This window comes from Garra rufa, chromosome 8 (genome assembly GCF_049309525.1).
Source record: "Garra rufa chromosome 8, GarRuf1.0, whole genome shotgun sequence".
Taxonomy (NCBI): Eukaryota; Metazoa; Chordata; class Actinopteri; order Cypriniformes; family Cyprinidae; genus Garra; species Garra rufa.
In genome coordinates, this window is record NC_133368.1 from 6,632,934 (window position 1) to 6,646,212 (window position 13,279).

Sequence of the window (13,279 nt, forward strand, 5' to 3'; positions counted from 1 at the left end):
GCCATTTATAGCATCTATAGGCTTCACAGATCTCAGCCTTCCTGCTCTCTCCTGTAGGGAGTAAGTTAATACTAGATAGTTAGCAACTATTTCTCTACTTAAGTTGGTTGCACCATGTGTTCAAAGCTAATAGATTGCTAGCTCTGTGCAGTCATACTATAGCATTTATTTACATCGATCCAGTACCAGCCTTGTCATCACTAGATTATCGTCACAAAGTATAAATTATATTATCACGCAGCAGTGAACTACATTATCACATATTACTATATTATGAACTATATATTATAAATATATTTTTTTCAAATCATCATTCATCAAAGCTCTGTAAATATTAGTTACAGGCAGAGATTTACTTTACATTTCACCAAGCTGATTACTCACTAAAAACTCCAATAGATCATGTTTTCATGCCATTTTAAGTCTCATTTTAATGTAACAAAGTGGTTAGGTATACAGTTGAGGTCAAAAGTTTACATACACTTTGCAGAAGCTGCAAAACGTTAATTAGTTTGCCAAAATAAGAGGGATTATACAAAATGCATTTTTTTTATTTAGTACTGACCTGAATAAGATTTTTCACTTTAAAGACGTTTACATATAGTCATATTACAAAATAATAATTTAATTTATAAAAATGACCGCGTTCAAAAGTTTACATACACTTGATTCTTAATACTGTGTTGCTACCTGAATGATCCACTGTGTTTTTTTTTATTTATTTTTTTTTGTTTTTTAAAGTGATAGTTGTTCATGACTCCCTTGTTTGTCCTGAACAGTTAAACTCCCTGCTGTTCTTCAGAAAATGCCTTCAGGTCCCACAAATGTCTTGGTTTTTGTGTATTTGAACCTATTCCAGCAATGACTGTATGATTTTGAGATCCATCTTTTCACACTGAGGACAATTGAGGGACTCATATGCAACTATTACAGAAGGTTCAAACACTCACTGAAGCTTCAGAATACGCTCACTGATTCTTCAGAAGAGCCAGGGTGCAAAAACTTTTTGAATTTGAAAAGGGTAAATGTAACTTATTTTGTCTTCTGGGAAACATGTAAGTATCAAAACATTTTTCCTTCTGAACCATCATGAGCATTTGAACCTTCTGTAATAGTTGCATATGAGTCCCTCAGTTGTCCTCAATGTAAAAAGATGGATCTCAAAAGCATACAGTCATTGTTGGAAAGGGTTCAAATACACAAAAATGCTAAAAAAAAAAAAAAAAAAAAAAACGCAGAATTTGTGGGACCTGAAGGATTGTTCTGAAGAACAGTGGGCAGTTTAACTGTTCAGGACAAACAAGGTAGTCACAACCACTAATCATCACTAAACCAACAAAAAAAAAAAAAACACACAGTTGTGGATCATTCAGGTAACAACACAGTATTAAGAATCAAGTGTATGTAAACTTTTGAAAGGGGTAATTTATTTATAATTTCAACGAATATTTTCTCTTGTAGACTATATGTAAATGTCTTTTATGTGAAATATCTTATTCAGGTCAGTACTAAATAAAAAATAACATGCATTTTGTATATTTCCACTTATTTTAGTAAAATAATTAACATTTTGCAGATTCTGCAAGATGTATTGTTTTGACCTCAACTGTAAGTCTGTGAGTTATCTACTTACTTTTTAAAATTTATATTGTTCATTCAGACTGACTCGCGAACGTGCATGAACACAAAAAGAGGGATTTGAAGCATAAACCAATCACAGCCAATTGTAACCAGTCATATCGCAATGGAGGCATTGCCTCCTTTCACATGACTTTCCCCATTTATTCTCAATTATCCCTCACCAAACTTGATGTTGGGCAATGTTTGTTTAAGAAAAACTATTGATTTATATTAGGGGTGGGCATAGATAAATTTTTTTAATCTAGATTAATCTAGATTAAATCTTGGAATTAATCTAGATTAAAATGGCTAATTTGAATTCTGCTGAAGGCATTCAGAATATGTGTGCTACCCAAATAATGACTAAACATGTTACACCGTACTTTTATTTTGACAGGTTGCCGTGAAGTTTCTGTGTATACAGTATGACATGATGCGAGTTTTCTCAAATGAAACGGTATAAGTGACACTCACAGCAGTTTTGGAGATTGAGTTTATCTGTTCATGTGAGATGCAAATGCCAAAAATTACCGGGAGCGTCACGTGTGTTTCAGTATGCTTGTAGTAAAAGCGCGTCTCCACCATTCATAGTATGAATTTCATACATACAGCTAGGCAAACGGAACATACCGGATTCATATTAAAACGGTCTTTTTGCATTCCAGTTTTCACAGACACTAGTCCATATCGCGATTTGAATTAAGTGACAGACCATATTTGATTTATGAATCCAAAAAACGACGAATTTACGTGGCATTTCGCGCTATAGTAGGTTCGGTTTTTATGAATGGAGGACGACGTGATCCCGTCTGTGTTTTGGCGGAGGAGACATAAACGCGCGACCATATTCTATAGTCTTTGGTATACATCCGCGTTAAACTATCAAGGTGAAAGTCATCATAGCTTGCGTAGTTTAGACCCAGCTCCCAACCCAATTTTGAGAATAGATTAACGGCGATATTTTTTTTATCGCCCGATAAAAGTCTCACGTTAACGCAGCACGTTAACGCCGATAACGGCCCACCACTAATTTATACACTTCTTAATGTCATATTTTGTAATATGATGTTGTTTCATTTTTGTAATATGCAATTTTTTTCCTCAGAGGAAACTTCCCTGATATATGCTCTATCTGCATACATACAGTATACTCATGTAAATCAATATATAGTACATAGAAAATCTCACCTGCTTGATTAATCAGAATACATAACACATACGCATTGTGATTTTCTGTAAAGCTGCTGTAAACAAACAGAAGTCTTAAAGGTACAGTAGCAAAAACAGCCTGTTTTAATTCAGACAGTTGATGGAAAATGGTCTTGTAAACCTAAATGTGTAATACATTTTGGTAAACATTGTAAATGTACTCCAGGTAAAATGCTATAAAAACAAGCAAAAAAAAAAAAAAAATGAAATAGCCCTTCGTCCCACCAGACACCACATGAGAGACATGTGACGCACCACCAGCAGTGTACAGAATCCCTAGACCTGACAGGAGCCGTGAGAACTGTAAATATTACGAAATGTTATTACAGGAATGAACAGGGTTGAGAAGGCCAGCTAAGACGGAGTATGTGTGGGTCAGCAAGGCCTGGTTTATCTCTGTTTACTGTGGGATTGCGGGTTTTGAAAGTATTAGTGTCACGCACTCACAAACACACGCTCGACTCAGCAACTCTGCGAATTTCTGTGAAGACAGCAAAATACCGCTGACCGTGTGTCATCGGGACGAGAGGAAAAAGAGAGGGGTTTACAGAATTTAACCCTGAGTAGACGGCCTAAATGCCCTCAAACTAACTTCCAAATGCCAGAGTGACCAACTTGTACGTGTCAGAACTGTTCAAACAAGGAAAACAAAGTGTGCCAAAGCCATTTTCAAATGACCTGAACACACACATGAGCTTTATCTGGCTAACCAACCTCCCATTTGTTCATCCACGGATGTGTTTGAGTAACTAAATCCAAATGAAAGACCGTAAGACCAGGCATGCAAGGATCTGAATGAAGACAAAGCTAGTCTATCAGCTGGGGAAATCACAGGGCTAAACCCCACTGTGTGTACAGCTAGCAGCGCTCCTGTATGCTAACAGTCGTGATATTTCACAGCCGAGCCCCCTGCCAGGACCCCGCTCTGAATCAAAATGCCACATCGCATTTCCTTCAGCCATTTTCCCCGGCTAGAAAGGGTTTATCAGTCAGCGTGTACCCCTGTGTGAGACATATGTCTCCAGCACAAGCCTTTCTCCAATAAGCTTTATTGTTTTAATCATAATGACAAGCAAAGTCATTCAAACTGCAATTCTGACAAAGGGCATAAGTGTTTGAATAAGCACCATCTATATGTCTTAGGCTTGCGTTGTCTAATCTGCATACTCAACATCTGTTCCTCCGCCGTGGAAAGCGTCTTAATGATGAACAAGACATGTGATGTCATCAGCCGAAGCAGATGGATCACCGTCAACTATAGGTACAGCAGCGAATGACGTTCGGAGGGCTTAAAGATGAGCAAATCCGCAGCTGTTCGTTCAGGAAATCACGCCGGCTCTCATAACCTCTCGCTCTCCCTGTGTCAGTCACTTGCAAATACATTTAGGCTTCTGTCTCTATTGTTTGAGAGCGAGCAGACAGGTCCCTCAGAATTATTGCGCTCCAGGGAGACAGAGACACCGTATGTGTGTTTGGTGGGGACAGGAAGAGGAAACAGGGCGGTTCTCCAGGGATTCGGGGTGCCATCGGACCTATGCGGTCTCTGTGAGTGAGTGCTTTACAATGGCTACAGTAAACAAAGCTTTGTAAGGCCACAAAAACACACCACATAAAGACCTTTTGTGGAAAACGGTCAATTGCATGTGATGTATAACTCACCCACCTGGGGAGTAATATTTTTCTGATACTCATTGGGGATTTTGCAGGAAGCATGCATGGGTTTTAAAACAGATGCATGTGTCTTTCAAAGGAAACTGGTGCCAAACCAAAGCAGTGGTTTGGAAGAGATATCCACATCAAGGAATTATAAAGCTACAGCCAAGGAATTGGTTGTTTTTGACCACAATAGTTCTGAAAATGCAGACATGGGAGGATTGTGGGAACATGTTGTAAAATCTAAAGGAAATGCCTCGGCAATCATCTGATCACGCTCGTTGACGAGGTTCTACAACATTTTATCCCAATTCAAATCAAATCCGTAGGTCAATGGATTATTAAAATGTATATAATATTTGAAATGCAAAAAATGTTGAATTAAAGTTCTTTTTTTGTTGCTATTTTCTTTTATTTTTTATCCTCTAGACACTAAAATAACACTGCTTTTATAGGCATCACTCTTAGGCCATGTGTCTAACAAAGCATGTTTTCCTGAGGCTAGTTTCTTTTTCAGTTGTTCAGTTGGAGAGGCACGAGGCACGAGTGATTTTTTTCACACCAAGCAATACACGCTCTGCGTTTTTTGCACTGAGAGTTGAAGAACGTTCCACTTTGGGTAAGACGCAGCGCTCATCACTGTCACTTTTTAGTCAGCTGTCCAATCACAGAGGAGGAAGGGCGGAACAAACTCCACACCAACCAACTACTACATTCTCCTTGTACAACAGCAACAGACATCAACATTTTTATATCCATAAGTAAACTATCTGCAAAATCAGATACAGTTGAGGTCAAAAGTTTACATACACCTTTCAGAATCTACAAAATGTTATACAAAATGCATGTTTTTTTGGTTTTTTTGGTACTGACCTGAATACGATATTTCACATAAAAGACTATTTCATTTAGTCCACAAGAAAAAATAATGGTTACATTTATAAAAACGACTCCGTTCAAAAGTTTACATAGACTTGATTCTCAATACTGTGTTGTTACCTGAATGTTGTTACCTTCTTTGTCCTGAACAGTTAAACTGCCCTCTGTTCTCTTCAGAAAAATCCTTCAGGTCCTACAATTTTTAAGCTCACTGATGCTCCAGGAGGAGAAACGATGCATTAAGAGCAAGGGGTGTAAACTTTTGAACAGAATAAAGGTGTGTAGATTTTTCTTATTTTGCCTAAATATCTTCTTATTCTTATTCTCACTTAGTACTGCCCTTCAGAAGCTACAGAAGATACTTACAGTACATGCATTGTTTTTCCAACTGGAGGATCAGCGAGCGTTTGGACCTTCTGTGATAGTTGAGTCCCTCAGTTGTCCTCAATGTGAGAAGATGGATCTCAAAATCATGCAGTCATAGTAGGAAAGGGTTCAAATACACAAAAATGCTGAAAAACATAAGAATCTGTGGGACCTGAATGATTTTTCTGAAGAATAGCGGGCAGTTTAACTGTTCAGGACAAACATGGGACTCATGATCAACTATTACTAAAAAAAAAAAAAAAGAAAACTATAAAAAAAAAACACAGCTTTGAATCATTTAGGTAAAAACACAGCCAGGCGTTTTCAGCAGAGCACATTTGGTGGACACAAGCCTTATACGTCAGTGACCCAAATATATGTATTTTAAAAATCCAGCACTATCTGCAACAAACTGAAATACAACCTTAACTTCCCTTCATCTTACACAGATTTGGGCTGCCACCAGCTGTTTTTCATTATATGCAAGTTCAGCATTTCTCAAATATTGATGTTCCACTGTCAATCCCACAATCCCCTGAGCGAGGCTGTCATTCCCACACAGAATGAATTGGAAACACTCACTCATGCTATACCCACCTCACACCAGTGAACATGTAGGGTTAGCCAACCTCATCACTTCCTACTGAGAATGTCCATGTATCAATCCTCTTAATGGGCTACAAGACTCAGCAGTCGTCGTTCTCAGCCAGCCAGAGGAATGCTGGCATGCCCAGATTCATCAGTCTGAGCCGACTGCCGCTGTTAATGACCGAGTGAGAGCAAGACGCCGTCCCACCGGTTTATCTAAGCTTTAAAATCAAGGAAAATAAATGCACAAACACATCTAGCTCTGTTCCAAAACCATGATCTGAAGTGACCGATATGAAGACTACACAACAGTCACACAAATACTGCTCCTCACTGGAGAGACTCAGCTAACATTTACAGCTGATACCAAGGATTCAAGGGTCAGGTGTTAGCATGTTGCTAAGCTAAATATTTTGCTGACGGAGAGTTCGCCCAAAAATGTACATTTCCCCATGATTTACTCCACCCTCTACTAAGCTACTGAACGAACGTGAAATTAACACAGAAGTGCAGCGGAGAGAGCAAAACAAAACACCAGTCACAAATTAGAAGTACAAAACAAGGATTTGTAAAGAAAAATGCCGGAGGATTTCGATATAAGCCAAAAAGAGACTGTTTTTTCTTTGCTGTAAACTAAACTTGGTTCTCACAAGACATATTCTCACAAGCATATTTTCACCGGAGCTCACGTTACGCCTACATCCTACATCTTCTGCTGGACGCGCATACAACAGTTAGCGAAAGCTAGAGATTATGGTTTATACAGTTTTAAATCTGGATATTTTTCTTACACAAACACTTTCATTCACTTTAGAAGGCCTTTATTTAACCCCTCAAAATCATGTTGACCACTTTTTATGGTAGATGAATGCACTTTCTTGGAAAATCTTATGAACCATTCGCTGCCATTATTAAAGCTTGGAAGAGCTAAGACATATTTGTTTTATATATAACTCATTGTATTCATCTGAAAGTAATTTACACCTAGGATGGCTTGAGGGTGAGTAAATCATGAGGAAATGAGTTGGGTGAACTATGCCTTGAACACAGAAGTCACTTTCAAACCAATTTGTCACCATGTGACCAGCTTGAACTTGTTGCGAAATCTGAGTTGGGAAATCATTTGAACTTTTCCAGATGGTGTTGATTCTTATTGAAATTAATGGATTTTGCCTTCAAAAATGGTTATACACAGACAAAACAGAAACACAACTTGCAAGTGTTTTAAATCATATGACTCTATTAAAATCATATGAAGACACCGGAAAGTACTGTAGTTGATTTTCTAAACTGCGCTTACTGCTCTCACTTCTATTTCTTTCTTCTGCAAAACTCTGTCTCAAACTCATTCAATCACATCACGTCTGTCAATACAACTCAGAATTGACATAACTACCACACACACAAAAAAAATCTAAATTTCTAAAACTGCATAAAAATTCTACAACTCAGCAGTAATAAACCACTGCAAACATTTTGCACACTTTATGGATTCATCTTACAATGTTTTTGCCATTGGCTGATGCATCAGTCTCTTTATAGGTCTTGTACAAATGACAGCGTGTTTTGCTTATGGGTGATAGTACATTTGTCGAGCTTGGGTTATATTTCAATCTCACTTTTGTTAAACGTCCCTTTTGGATTTTCTTTTCCACATAAATTTGCCGTCAGGTCTTTCTTGTGGAAAGTTTCTGCATGGCTGCCCCCACAACTGTCAAATCTTGTGAAAGACAAACAAGCTCAGGTGTCTCATTAAAGCCTGAGAGTCAGTTTTACACCCACAGCGCCAAATGAGTTTAGCTTAAAAAATTAATTGCAGGAATAATGACCCCTCTAGCAATACTGATGATAATGCTAAATGTTACCCATTATAATATGAACTACCAGGAACATTTCCTTTGGTGTTAATAACAGGGAACACTTTGGAAACACTGCTCTAATAAGTGTAACCCAATATGTCAGCTTTTTTAAAATAAGTTTCATTACTACATACTTTTCCTACTAAAGCATTCTCATCTGGAATGTACCGGTGATGCCTAAAATGCTGTCTAGGTAGCCATCTCTTTAGAGTTTGTAACAGACTAAAACACTGAAGTATCTATGCAAGGCATAACAGTGGTAACAGTGGCAAATAAATAATTTGTACCTCCTTGAAATGAGGAAAATACAGCAAAAGGAAACCAGGGTCACGGTACTTGTTCCATCCATTTCCTCTTGATTTAACCCATGGAAGGGGGAAGGAAGGATGAGGAAGGGGAAATGTGGCAGCAAAGCCATCGTCCTTCACTGTTAGTCTATCTCTCATTGATCCTCTCAAAACTCCCCCCTTTGGTTTGCCCATAGGGTCTCAGGAAATCAAGACTCAAGGCCAGAGAGAGAGTCTGTTACAGACGGTTAATGCGGCAAACACACACTGAGCTTTAATGGTCACTTTAGCTTCTTTAGTGTTGAACAGACTGAAAAGGCAAAAAAACAGGTGTTTTATCAGAGTCTAGTAAGAGGAAGGAACAAAGAGAGACTGTTAAAGAGGGAGTGAGAGAGACACTCCTGGACAATCAATGATGCGATGTTAAACAAGAGCTGAATTGATTCTCTGGATGTTAAAAAAAAAAAACACAAAGTAAACATTTAGTTCAAACAGTGCTGAGGGCCTGCTGTGACGTATAACTCCCTGTCATAGTAAGATATGATTTAAGTTGCATTTAAAATTAACTTGAGCCTTGACTAAGACAACTTTACTTTGGTTGGATTAGAAATTACAGCCTTGGTGAACAGCGAGCTTGTTATAAATAATGATACCGATTTTTTTTTTTAATGGTAATAATTTATTAGACAAATGTAAACTTAACTTTTATTAGTTATTAGACATAACTGTTAGAAAGAGACAGTCGCTGACATTGTCCACTCTTTTCCTCAAATTCAGATATGATATTTCTATATCATATTCAATACAATGATCAAAGCAAAGATGCAGTAGATTGCTTCCATCAGCACCCCTAAAGCTTGTACAGTCCAATGTCCTGGATTGACATTTCACTTGATAACATTAGGTAGTTTTCAATTATATGCTGTTTACTGTTGATGATCACATTATTTTTAATTTGCATCTGCTTGCATATGAGATTGTTCGTTTCTGCATGTTCCTCGCCTGTGTTTTAATCTGGAGATTTTGGACCCATTCATAAGATGCGTAATAGCAGCCCGGGTGTATCACAGTGAAAACGTTGGAAACTTGGAAAATTTGGTGTTTGGTAGGGAAAGAGTTCAAATAAAAGTCTGATGCATTAGCCAATGCTGATAATTAAGAAATGGCAAATACCAGCCGAAAAATATAGGCTCTGGTGATATACAGTTGTCAAAAGTCAAAAGTTTACATAAACCTTGCAAAATCAGCAAAATATTATTTTACCAAAATAAGAGGGATCATACAAAATGCATGTCATTTTTTATTTAGTACTGACCTGAATAAGATATTTCACATAAAAGAGGTTTACATATAGTCCACAAGGAAAAATAATAATTACATTTTTAAAAATGACCCTGTTCAAAAGTTTACACTTTTTGATTTTTTAATACTGTGTTGTTACCTGAATGATCCACAGCTGTTTGTTTGTTTAGTGATAGTTGTTCATGACTCCCTTGTTTGTCCTGAACAGTTAAACTGCCCGCTGTGTTTCAGAAAAATCCAGAAAAATGTCCCACAAATTCTTTGGTTTTTCAGCGTTTTTGTGTATTTGAACTTTTCCAACAATGACTGTATAATTTTAAGATTCATCTTTTCACACTGAGAACAACTGAGGGACTCATATGCAACTATTACAGAAAGATCAAATGCTCACTGATGGTCCAGAAGGAAACACAATGCACCGAGAGCCATGGGTATAAACTTTTGGAATTTGAAGATCAGGGTAAATTGAACTTATTTTGTCTTCTGGGAAACATGCAAGTATCTTCTGTAGCTTCTGATAGGCAGTACTAAATGAAAAAATACGATATTGAGGCAAAATTTAGACAATGTTCTGTTCAAAAGTTTACACCCCTGGCTCTTAATACATTATGTTTCCTTCTGAAGCATCAGTGAGCATTTGAATCTTCTGTAATAGTTTTTTGAGTCCCTCAGTGTGAAAAGATAGATCTCAAAATCATACAGTCACTGTTGGAAAGTATTCAAAGACAAAAATGCTGAAAAACCAAAGAATTTGTGGGACCTGAAAGATTATTCTGAAGAACAGCGGACAGTTTAAATGTTCAGGACAAGGCACTCAAGAGCAACTATCACTAAACAAAAAAAAAAGTTGTGGAGCATTCATGTAACAACACAGTATTTAGAATCAAGTGTATGTAAACTTTTGAACAGGGTCATTTTTATAAATTCAACTATTATTTTCTCCTGTGGACTATATGTAAACGTCCTTTATGTGAAATATCTTATTTAGGTCAGTACTAAATAAAATATAACATGCATTTTGTATGATCCCTCTTATTTTAGCAAAATAATTTGCATTTTGCAGATTCTGACTTTAACTGTATACTACTACAAATAATTTTACTTTCATATCTCCTGACAACTAGGTGGCGCTGTGCTAAAATGGTGCAGGTACCTTCAGGTCATGGTTGTTATAACACACACCAAATTTGGTTTAAATATGCTAGAATATTGCAGAGATATAGCCTCATGTCCTTTCTGGCATGTTCTTTGTCAAAATTGTTTACATCTTTGAGAACGTTTTGACTAATCAACTTGGAATTCCATAACTTTTTTCTAGCACGGTCATAGTCTCAGCATCAGACATCACCACAGACCGTTGGCTGAACTTTCAATGCATATGGCAAAACAAAATTGGATATACTTGAGTTTCAAAGTCATCATTTGACTGGTTGAATTCTACAGGATTTCCAGGAGATGTGTCACATTCTTCAATGTTTCACCCGGAAACAAAGATGCCAAATCCCCTCATGGAAGAAGAAAACCGCCATGTTTTCAACTGCACTCTTAAAAATATTGGCTCCAAAAAGGTTGTTTATGAGTGAAGCCATAGAAGAACCATTTTTGGTTCCCCAAAGAACCTTTCAGTAAACAGCTCTTAAACCATTTTGAAGAACATTTTAAAAATCTAAAGAACCTTTTTCCACTATAAAGAATCTTATCTGCATTTGAAAGGTTCTATGGACGTTCAAGTTTCTTCCATTGATGCCAATAAAGAACCTTTATTTTTAAGAGTGTGTGACAATGAGCGCTTATCAGGATCAACTAAAAGCTGGATTTTCAAAAGTTTGCAGCACTGACTCCTTAAAATACGCCCAAGAGTTTTACACACCGGTCTGTTATTGTGGGGACATTTCCATGCCCCTAAACATGATACAGCACATAACAAAACATGATTGGTTGCTTTAACTGTCAGTCATATGGCCTCTTAGGAGGTCCTTGGCCATTCAAAGCGTCCAAGGTTTCCAGACCTTCTGCCATCAATCTGGAGGTCTGGCTATGCGAGACTAGGTCTGAAGGTCTAAACTTGCTGAGACTGTCCTCCATCTGTGTGCCATATTTCATAACTTTCCTGCAAGCAGGTCTATGGGCTGCCACAGACTCAATAGAAGATGCAGAAGCAGAAGAAAAAGAAGGAAAAGAATCAAACTAATGGATACAATACATGCCTATACACCTTCAGTGCTTGGTCTCTAATGAACTATTAACACCAGGAATTTGAGACTTCACTTGGGCCCTGCGTCAGAGACACGTCTGGTGCCTGTACGCCTGCGTAACAAACCCGTCACAGGGGAGCCATATCAACCGACTGCATAATTCACAGACAATTTTAACAGCACACACTCAGACACATTTACACACACTCAGTGTGTGCAAACCCACAGGTGAATAATACAGGGAAGGTGGACAATAAAGAGCATGTGGACAAAAAAACAAATCATTTTTTTGGTACATCTTCCATCTAAAAATAAAAATATTTTCTGTGGTCTGTACTCAGCTACAGTAAAATTTATACTGGATGATCTCATCTCCGTAATGCATTATGGCACATAGGGAATTATACATTGCTTTAATAAACATAAAAAATGAGGAAATTGTGTACTTTCCCCCCACACAAACAACAAATTCATCTGTATCACTGCACAAGAAAATTCCAGCGGTCTTCTTTGCCTGGGGGCATTTCCGTTCCTATCCGACAAAGATGTACATTCAACGTAGACTAATTTCATTAACCACCAGCAAGAAGTATAGTGCTGTCATTCACACACAAACTAGAAAAATAAGAAATATTGTATTACCCTGAGTCTTATTACTGTCTCTTCATAATTGACACAGTATTAGATATTATGCAAAACACAATCCAACTACATAAGTGAGTGCAGCTGGGCTGGTATTAGCTGCAGCAGGTCTGTAAGCACTGCAAAAGCCTGGATAAACAGAGCCGAGAGCCGACCGGCATGCTGGGGATCTTCGGGGAAAAGGAGGATTTAATGTGAGGGAGTGTCGGCAAGCTGCACTGGTCAGACATGAACTCACTGAGACACACGGCCAGATGGGTATCTGCTCGTCCTGAGCCGGTGAGGTCATAGTGATGCCAGAAGCGAGTCAATGTGCAAAGTGACAATAAAGTATATATAAAAAAAAAAAAGAAAAAAAAAAAAAAAAAAAAAGGAAAGACACAACATAGTGCAGCAAGATATTACCAATGCACTAACAAAGTTATATCATAAAGACAAATCTAGAAACAACATGACTGTTGCAAATAATCTAATAATGTCTGGGAATTGAATCGCTTTGCTTACAGGTTAATTAACTCACATAAGTTGATCCTGTATGAGAGTACTGTATATATGATGATATCTGATATATAAAACATACCTTACCTACGGAAGCCCGTTTCCGCCACTGAATGAAAAATATTAAATGTTATTGCGACGTTTTATCTCACAATACTGACTTTTCTCTCAGAATTGTCAG

The 13,279-nt window shown here is 37.6% G+C and overlaps 1 protein-coding gene across 2 annotated transcripts in view; it reads right to left on the minus strand.

Moving 5' to 3' along the window:
- pard3bb (par-3 family cell polarity regulator beta b) overlaps positions 1-13,279 on the minus strand; it is a 456,057-nt gene that overhangs the window by 243,630 nt on the left and 199,148 nt on the right. The gene's annotated exons all lie outside the window — the stretch shown is intronic.